Raw genomic sequence first — 10,374 nt, forward strand, 5'->3', positions numbered from 1 at the left:
CACAATTTTTTTAGAAAACAGCTTTTTTTTCACTTCAAGGTCAGTAACCCATAGCAGCCAATCAAAATATACTCCGCTAAAGTCAGACTGTAAAATGCATTCTGATTGGTTTTTGTGGGTTGGTGCACTGAAGGATAACAAATGTCTAAATTCCACAAGCTGTACCGAGAAATGAATGGGACTGCTGTGTGTGGAGATCCCATGAAAATGTTCTTTGTATTTCAGCATAAGAATCCTATAGAAAGTTGATTTGCCACAAAGAATACAAAACAAATAATGACATTCTCTAAACAGTCTGCACTTCAATATCACTCACCCCATTTCACTCTGAGAGTCTCAGTCCCCAGGCTGCTGTGATCCACATGACAAGAGTAAGTGTCTCCTCCGTTCCTTGTTGGTACTTCCGCACTGACTCTGATCTGATAGGTGCCGTCAGGATGGGGAAGAATTGGACTCATTTCACCTGAAGGAAAATGGTCTACCCCATTCCTCACCCACTTCACCTCCACAGCTCGGGGGTGAAACCCGTACACCAGACACTGAAGTCTTGTTACCCCATCGGACTGATGACCCCACACCTTCACCTCTGGACGCACTGAGAGGGGAAAAAGAGCAAAATAAAAATGTGCTGCTTGTACAGAAGGTCACATGTTCTGATGACTTTCATATAAAATAGGATATAAAAAATTACTTCCATAGGACAGAATGGGTGTAAATGAGATCAATACTAGCCTGTCAGGCAGTGAAAGGAATGAAAAAAAAACAAGATGTAAGAAATCTCTGCAGCCAATTCCTTTTCCTCATACAGACAGATGTGACCAGTGACATGTATGTAATGGATAAAGGAATCTGAGTGTTATGGGGAGCAGTATGTGACATCAGATATTAGAATTACACGTTACAAAGGAGTAAATTTAACACGTACCTGTAGTGTGAAAACAATATTTTGTTAAGGGGTCAGATATGGAAGGAAGTAAAGATAAAGACACCGGCACTCCAAATTCATGAGCAAACGTCTATTTATTGACGTGCAGCATAGTAAACAGCAACAAACGTTTCGGGGTCACAGAGGAACCCCTTCCTCAGGTTTAGTTATGCTTTTGCCTGAGTAAGGGGTTCCTCTGTGACCCCGAAACGTTCGTTGCTGTTTACTATGCTGCACGTCAATAAATAGACGTTTGCTCATGAATTTACAAAATATTGTTTTGTAACTACAGCTTCAGTATCTTGCTAGTCGGCCCCACTGGCTCTCAAAACACCTGAACAGTGCCGGCATCCAATCAGATTGTTCAGGTATTTTGGGAGCCAGCGGGGCCGACTAGCAAGATACTGAAGCTTGGTCCAGTGGGAGATTCCTCCATACACACAGTTTAGCGTAGATGGAGGAATCTGTTGCACCTTTTCCATCTGACCGCAGAAACTCTGCAGATCATCTATAGGTGTATGGCCAGCTTTACACAGTGGTTGTATTTTCTCAAGTCTATCAGTCTGATCAGATGGATGAATAACAATGGACTTTCTGTGTGTGGAGAACTTCAAATTCAGCTGTCCTTCAGCAGGGATGCTAATGACATTTGCTATTAAAGAAATAGGAGACTCTGAAAAGCAGCCGGTATACAGAATAGAGCCCCAAAAATATACGACAGCAAGCATATCAAAGCAGAAAAAAAGGATCATTATTATAGATGTGTACCGTATATACTCGAGTATAAGCCGAGTTTTTCAGCCCATTTTTTTTGCTGAAAAGTGTCCCCCTCGGCTTATACTCGAGTCAGCGTCTCGAGCTGGTCAGGTTTCTTCTTACTTACCTCGCCAAGCGTCGCGTCACTGCTGCTCCGGTGGGCGGCGCTCGGCGAGGTAAGTAAGAAGAAAAAAAAAAACGCCCGCAGCGGCCAGTCAGGAGCAGGGATGAGTCAGCGGCGCGATACAGGCCAGAGGCCTAGAAGTTCAAAATTCCCTCCAGTAGATCTTCAATCCTTCTCTCTGAGGGTAGAGAGAGACAGGTTGTTATCTCTGCAATCAGCTGTTTTCCCCCTCCCATCTCTGCTCTGTGGAGAGAGAGCAGAGATGAGTCATAGTTCTGTGTGTCTGTGTGAGTGTAAAGGTGCCCATACACCTGCCGATTATCGTACGATAAGTTTGGGAAATCCCGCGATCGTACGATAATCGGCAGGTGTGTAGAAGGTGTGCGACCGTTTCTACTGTACGGTCGCACGTCTTTTGTCTTACGAGCATGTTTGAAAACCAGCCGAAAAATCTTAAGATTTTTGGCTGGTTTGTGGCGTGCTCGTAAGACAAATGCAGCACGGGCCGGTGTGCGGAAGCGCACACTGCCCGCTCAGCATTGCAGTCATCGGAAAGCCCTCCCCTCAGCGGGGCAGGCTTGCGATTATCGCAAGTACAATCTGCCTGTCCAAGATGGGCAGATCGTACGTTTTTTAAATTACCTTACAACCATCGCCATACACCTTACAACCATGGTATGTATGGCCAGCTTTAGAATCTCCTGTCACTTGTCCTGTTCTATAGACTTCTCTCTCTGTCCTGTGTCTCTCTCAGATCTCCCCATTATCCTGGGTCACATTTACTCTCTGCTGCCCCAAGTCCAGGTTCCTCAAAGTCCCCCCTCCCCCCACCATTCACATTTTACACATATGACTGCTAGAACAGATAAAAAGACATTGGAGGGTAATTGATCAAAATTGGAGCGAACAGAACCTTGAGCAGTTGCTCATGGCAACCAATCAGCTTCTCTCTTCAGTTCGTTCCGTTAAGATTTGAAAATGAAAGAGAGAAGCTGATTGGCTGCCATGCACAGCTGCTCCTGGTTTTGCTTGCTCCAGTTTTGATAGATTCCCCCCACTGTGCAGTGTCACCGGGGATGTGCGGCGTCACCGGGGATGTGCGGCGTCACTGGAGGCGGCTTCCAGGAAGCCAGGCGGTGGGTAATAACATGCCGCCTGGCTTCCTGATTGCCCGGGAAGCCGGCCCCTTCTGAATTGGTGAGGAAATATATTTTCTACTGAGAGATTTCCCCGCCTACTGACTGTAATCTCATTGGAATCACATTATAACTCTGGAATGGTTATTTGGAGATCAATCTGTTTTCCTTTTTCTGTTTTGTAATGTGCACATATCAATTATGTTTTTAAACATTTTGTAACCTTTGTATAATAAAATACTTTTGTTTTATCATGTGGTAATTCTTGGTCTCTGTCACTTGGTACAGAAAAAGCCCCAACTCCTCTCTTTATTTTTTGACTTGATACTTTAGTGGTGTGGTACCTTTTATTCAGATTCTGGTCACGATTTGATTTGATTTAAGTTTTCATCAAATGATATGACCGCCAGCAAGCATTGCAGTTTTTTCTCCATAGCAGTTTGGTACAGGGGGTTTGAACTAAACACATTTTAACCCCTTCGTGACTGACGAAGTACAGTGTACGTCGCCAGCATCGGGGCTGTAATTTCTCAGTCACTACCACTGTGTGAATAATTGTGTCTGGGTAGAATTCTTGTGTTTCTGGAGTCCATAGCAGTCTCTGAGTCTTCTGTGACTGAATTTACAAATAATCAGCTCTCACATTAGGCCTCATGATTGATTATGAAAATAATCATTAGTTGCAGCAACAGTAGGATCTATAGTGGGGTCTCAGGTGGCTGTGTGGGGTCTCAGGAGGACAGTGGTGGAGCGCCAGGGACCGGTCCCGAGTTGCAAATGCTGCGCCCTGGTAGTTCTGCCACTGACTCCAAGAGGGACTACAAATATCAGCAATACATAATACAACAATGCAGAATACCACCAGCTATAGAGGACTACAAATCCCAGCAATGCATTATACACAGGGCTTGAAAAATCCACTCGTCCGTGACGAGAGGATGGTGGAGCCCAACGAATAGCTTCCCGGCCGGCCGTTGTAATGACACGGCCGGCCAGGAGCTTTACACTCAAGTGATCGGGCGTCTCTAGAGACGCTCGATCGCTTGTATTAGCAGCTGTCACTGCCGTTGCCGGTCCCGAGATCCGCTGTGTCCGATGCGGCCGGGACCGGCACGGCTCTGTGACAGGAGATCAAAGGGAGTTCAGTATACGAACCCCCTTTGATCTCCTCTCAGTCCCCGAATGCAGGAAGTGATGTATATTACGTCACTTCCTGCATTCAGTGTCACTCTCCAGCTAGAGAAGCTGATGAAGCCAATCTCTGCTTCATCAGCTTCTCTGGGGGTCCCTAGGTGACATTAGGGGTCTTGGAGACCCGTGATGTCTCCATAAAGAGGACCTGTCATGTAAATTGGCTATCACATAGGGGGCTTCTTAGCCCCCCATGTAATAGCAATAAAGTTTGTGTGTAAAAAAAAAAAAAAGTAATACAAAAATTAAAGAATCATAAAAAATTAATAAAATTTTTTTAAGTCCCCGACTTAAAATAAGATATGCGTCAGATGCGCCTATGTGCGAAAACGACGATTGCGCCTATTGTGCCGCACATATTACATATCGCCACAAACGTTGGAGTGAGAGCAATCATTTTAGAGACATTCATCACTGATAACACTAAACTGATGAGCAGTAAAAGCGTTTTAATCGTCGCCTATGGGCGTTTTTTTGCGATTTTGCAGGCGCACGTAATTTTAAGGCTTGACATGTTTGGTGTCTATTTACCCGACGTGACCCCAACTTTTGTTTTACTAAAAATATGGGTAAGAATAAATGTTTTATAACATAATGTAGGGAAACTTTGTTTTTTGTTTTTACATTTATGGTACTTTTTTCATTACATAGTCAAAAAAAATAGCCCCCCCACCCCCCTGGTGATTATATACCTCCAAAAGAAAGCTCTATCTGTCCCCAAAAATTTTTTACATAAATTGCAAGGCTATAGTCCGGTCATGCTGACTGGTGAAAGTTTTGACTGACTGGTGAGACACCATCGAAATTTTAAAGCCCTGATTACATGAATGTGGAACAACATGAAGCTACATACTCTACTGCTCCAGGGTGTGCGGGTCTTGGGGGGCCTGTGTGGGGTCTTAGGTAGGCTGTGCAGGGGTCTCAGGTGGGGTCTATGGTGGGCTGTGCAGGGTCTATGGGGGGTTGTGCGGGGTTTATGGTAGGCTATGTGGGCTCTCACGTGGGTGTGTGGCGCCTATGGTGGGCTCCATGGGCTCTTAGGTGCCTCTGCAGGTTCTTTGGTGGGATATGCAATGTCTCAGGTGGCTGTGTGGGGTCTATGGTGGGCTGTGTCCGGGCTCTCAGGTTGCTGTGCAAAGTTTATGGTGGGCTCTGTGGGGTCTATGCAGGCTCTCAGGTGCCTGTGTGGCCTCTCAGGTGGCTGTGCAGGTTCTATAGTGGGCTTTGCTGGGTCTATAGTGAGCTGTGCAGGCTTTCAGGTGGCTGTGCAGGGTCTATGGTGGGCGGTGCGTGGTTTATGGTGGGCTCTGCAGGGTCTATGGTGGGCTCTGCAGGGTTTCAGGCAGCTGTGCAGGGTCTATGGTGGGCTCTGCAGGGTTTCAGGCAGCTGTGCAGGGTCTATGGTGGACTCTCAGGTGGCTGTGCAGGGTCTATGTTGGGCTGCACAGGGTCTCAGGTGGCTGTGCGGGGTCCATGGTGGACTGTGTGGGCTCTATGTTGGGCTATGTGGTCTCACCAGGGGTCCCGGTTGGTTTTGCGGGCCGGTGTGAGCGGTGTGGAGGAAGAGGAAATTTGCGATACAGGAAGATTACAGGCCGGTGCTGTAAACAGGTGCAGCTGTTCACAGGAAGGCTGGGGGGGGCCTTGGTGAGGACCTCAGCAGTTGTGCTGTGAAGCCTGGCGCCTGTTTATAGCGCCAGCTTCAGTTTAAAAATGTAAAGCAAGGGTATCGGCGCTTAGTATCGGGGCATTCTCAAAAGTATGACTACTAGTAAAAATGCCCAGTATCGGCGCATCCCTAATATATATACATACATACACACATATATTTGTAGAGATAGTGTTCAGACCCCCTTTCACTTTTTCAGTTTTGTTATGTTGCTGCCTGATACTAGTTGTTTGAAAAAGTGACAGAACAGAATTTTAGAAATGTCTGTGAATTTATTAAAAATAAAAAACTGAAATATGACATGTACTTAGGTATTCACACCCTTTACTCTGTTGTAGCCCCTTTGGCAGCAATTACAGTCTCGAGTCTTTTTGGGTATGACATGACAAGCTTTGCACACCTGGATTGGGGGATTTTCTGCCATTCTTCTTTGCAAATCCTCTCAAGCTCAGTCAGCTTGGATGAGGATCGTCGGTGGACAGCCATTTTCAGGTCTCTTCAGAGATGTTCAATAGGGTTAATGTTGGGGCTGGGCCACTATAGGACATTCACAGAGTTGCCCCAAAGCCACTCCTGTGCTGTCTTGGCTGTGTGCTTAGGTCGTTGTCATGTTAGAAGGTGAACCTTCGGCCCAGTCTGAGTTCCTGAGCGCTGTGGAACAGGTTTTCATTGAGGATATCTCTGTACTTTGCTCCATTCATCTTTCCCTCAACCCTGACCACTCTCCCAGTCCCTGCTGCTGAAAAACACCCCCATAGCATGATGCTGCCACCACCATGCTTCACTGTTGGGATGGTATTGGGCAGGTGATGAGCGTTGCCCTGTTTCCTCCAGATATAACATTTTAGAATTGAGGCCAAACAGTTCAATCTTGGTTTCATCAGACCAGAGAATCTTGTTGCTCAGTCTGAGAGTCCTTCAGGTGCTTTTTTGCAAACTTCAAGCAAGCTTTCATGTGTTTTGCACTGAGGAGAGGCTTCTGTCTAACCACTCTACCATACAGGTCAGATCGGGGGAGGGGAGGTTTGCAGTGATGATTGTCCTTCTGGAACTTTTTCCCATCCTCACACAGGATCTCTGGAGCTCAGTCATTGACCATTGGGTTCTTGGTCACCTCTCTTACTAAGGCCCTTCTCCTCCCATTGCTAAGTTTGGCCTGGTTGTGCCAAACTTCTTCCATTTGAGAATTATGGAGGCCACTGTGCTCCCGGGAACCTTCAGGGCAGCAGAAATGTTTTTGTAGCCTTCCCCAGATCTGTGCCTTGCAATAATCCTGTCTCTGACCTCTGCAGGCAGTTCCTGTGACCTCAGGGCTTTTGCTCTGGTACAGTATGCATTGTCAGCTGTGAGGTCTTCTATAGAGAGGTGTGCACCTTTCCCAATCCTGTCCAATCAATGTAATGTACCACAGGGGGACTCCAATCACGGTGTAGAAATATCACAGTAACGATCAAGAGAAAATGGGAGGCAACTGAGCTAAATTCCAAGTGTTGTTGCAAAGGGTGTGAATATATATGGCATACATTTGCAAACATTTCTAAAATTCTGTGTTCACTTTGTTCTTATGGGGTACAGAGTAGGGATGTCCCGATACCACTTTTTCAGGCCCAAGTACACTTCCCCTCCTGTACTTGCCGATACCAACTGTACTTGCCGATACCAATTACCGGTACTTTTTTTTTTAAAGGGACAGGTGACTTTAAATGATCCATAGTACAACTACATGTTATGTACTATGGATCATGATTTAACCTATTCATGTTAGCAGCGGAGAATTGTAACTCTATTGCTGGAGTGTAGTGGAGGTGTGTGCTGTATATATGTACTACATATACATTACACACGTCCAGTACACTATAGCAATAGATTTACAGCAAGCCCCGTCCCAGCTTCCCTCACAGTACTATGTACTACATATAGAGTACACTGCAGCAATAGATTTTCAATTATCCTCGGCTAACATGAATGGGTAAAATGATCCATAGTACATAACATGTACTTGTACTACGGATCATTTAACCTATTAATGTTAGCAGAGGATATGGGCACACATGACACATGCCGGCCTGGTTAAACATGAGATGACCATGTACACACCCTGTGGAGGGGATCCCTGAGGCTGCAGTGCACAGGTGACATGCCTCTCTACATATGTATGCAGCATGTAAACACACAAAGAAGCCAGCGATCCCGCCCCACTCATCCTCCACCATTACAGCACTCTGATGGCACCCAGGCCTGTGCACACGGAGCCCTCTCCTCACCTGACATCAGCGGAGCACACATGGTTGATGAAGGAATCCATTTTATTACATTGACCTATATTTTCTCCTGCAGTACATTAGCGTGCCCCCAGTCTATTGTTTACATACCGCAGAACATAATTTGAGCCAAGGAGATCATTGCTCACATCAATACTCTGAAGACACAAGTCATTGTGCAGAGCGTCCGACTGCACGGCCTCGTCTTCCCCTACATCAGCACTGTGCTGGAGAGCAGCCGCGAGTCAGCGCTGGTTCGGTGGGAGGAGCTCCAGGTGGGGTCCTAATTTAGCTGGCGGCGACTGCTTGATCGCCTGCCAGCTAAATTAGGACCCCACTTGGAGCTCCACCCACCGGACCAGCGCTGACTCGCCACTGCTCTCCAGAACAGCAGCCGTAAGGTAAGGGAAAAAAGAAGAAGAAAATAGTCTATTATGTAAAGTGTCATGGTCATGTGAGCATACAGTGGGGGGAATTTTTCAAAACTGGAGCAGACAGAAACTGGAGCTGTTTCCTATGGCAACCAGCTTCTCTCTTCAGTTTGCCCAGTTGAGATTTGAAAATGAGACAGAAAAGCTGATTGTTTGCCGTGATTGGTTGCATAGCTGCTCCAGTTTTTATAAATTCCCCCAGTGTGTATACAGAGTAGTGTGAATACATACACGAGGATGTACATAGAAGGTGTATTTACTGTACATCATATATGTTATACCCAATATATATATATTCTGCATGCAATGAAAATACTTGCTATGCTATATATACATGTACATATGTGTGTGTGTGTGTGTGTGTGTGTGCGCATGAATATAGGCGTACAGTATAAAGAGTATTGTGTGAGTACAGTGAACATAGTGCAGTGTAGATATCCATGGTGTGTAGATATAACATATACACTGGAGCGGCCAGATTATTATGACCACCTGACGTTTGTAGGCAAATTAGCGATAATTTCGCGCTGAAGTTGCTAGATAGATAGATTTATTTATTTGTCACATACATAATCGTACAAAGTATGATATGCAGTGAAATGCTTACACGACTGCAAGAAGGCGAGGGAGAACAAGTAGAGAGAAGAATCAATAATAATATAAGACTTTTACATCACAAAATAAAATATAAATGTTAAAATTTAAATATTAAAAATTAAATTAGACTAAAAATGCAAATACAGTATGAAGTGTAAAGTGTGCGAGTGCTAACAGCAGCAATACGGAGTGAATTAATTAAGGTGATGACCAGCAGTGTATTGAGAGGAGATGGGTAATGGCATCATCTGTTGAACGGTTTGGCCAGTAAGCGAACTGTAGTAGATCTAGTGTGTCTGGTAGTGAAGAGATGATGAAGTCTCTGACCAGTCTCTCAAAGCACTTCATCACTATTGAGGTCAGAGCCACAGGGCGGTAATCATTGAGGGAAGCAGGATGGATTTTCTTTGGGACTGGAACAATGATGGACTTTTTAAAGCACGTGGGGATTACCGACTGGTTTAACAAGAGATTGAATATTACTGTGAACACAGGTGCTAGCTGGTCAGCGCAGGCTCTGAGGACACGACCTGAGATTCCGTCCGGTCCTGCTGCTTTCCTGGTGTTCACTCTCCTGAAGGCTCTCCTCACGTCATGCTCGGAAATGACGAACGCGTTCCCAGAATTGGCATTTTCTTCCTGTCTGCAGCTGTTACCGTTAGCTGCAGCCTCGAAACGAGCGAAGAAGGTGTTCAGCTCGTCTGCCAAGGACACGTCCGCATTCATCATGCCGGATGTTGGTGCTTTATAGTCCGTCATTGTCCTTAGTCCCTGCCACAGGCTTCTAGAGTCACTCTGTTGGAACTGTGCCTCCAGTTTCCTTCCGTAGCGCTTCTTCGCTTCTTTTACCGCTTTTCGGACCCTGTACGACGCAGCCTTAAACGAGCCCATATCCCCCGACTCAAGTCCCGCATTATACGCCGTGGTACGAGATCTCAGAGCATCGCGGATGGTCTTATCCACCCACGGCTTCTGATTGGGAAACATTCTGATGGTCTTTTTCGGTATGATGTCATCTACCAGTTTCCCAATAAATCCCACAACCGCTTCCGTAAACACGTTGATGTCATCAGAGCTGCGTCGGAACATGCCCCAGTCTGCGTCATCGAGTGCGCCCTGTAGAGCGGCCTCCAATTGGTCCGTCCAGCGTGCAACCTCCCTCTGAGCCGGAACTTCCTGTTTAAGCCTTTGTTTGTATTTTGGCATGAGGAAGATGGCTATATGATCTGATTTTCCAAACGGAGGCCGAGGTTGTGCCCTGTAACCCTCTTTGACTGTCGTGTA

At 46.0% G+C, this 10,374-nt stretch overlaps 1 long non-coding RNA gene across 1 annotated transcript; it reads left to right on the forward strand.

Moving 5' to 3' along the window:
- Window positions 1-463: 463 nt before the first annotated feature.
- Window positions 464-9,440, forward strand: LOC108802197. Its single transcript, XR_001942205.1, has 3 exons — window positions 464-549; window positions 1,944-1,945; window positions 9,431-9,440. It is a non-coding gene; the product is annotated as an uncharacterized LOC108802197 (long non-coding RNA).
- The last annotated feature ends 934 nt before the right edge of the window (window positions 9,441-10,374 follow it).

Source organism: Nanorana parkeri, unplaced genomic scaffold, assembly GCF_000935625.1.
Source record: "Nanorana parkeri isolate BGI_ZX_2015 unplaced genomic scaffold, ASM93562v1 scaffold2707, whole genome shotgun sequence".
In the NCBI taxonomy this organism is placed as follows: domain Eukaryota; kingdom Metazoa; phylum Chordata; class Amphibia; order Anura; family Dicroglossidae; genus Nanorana; species Nanorana parkeri.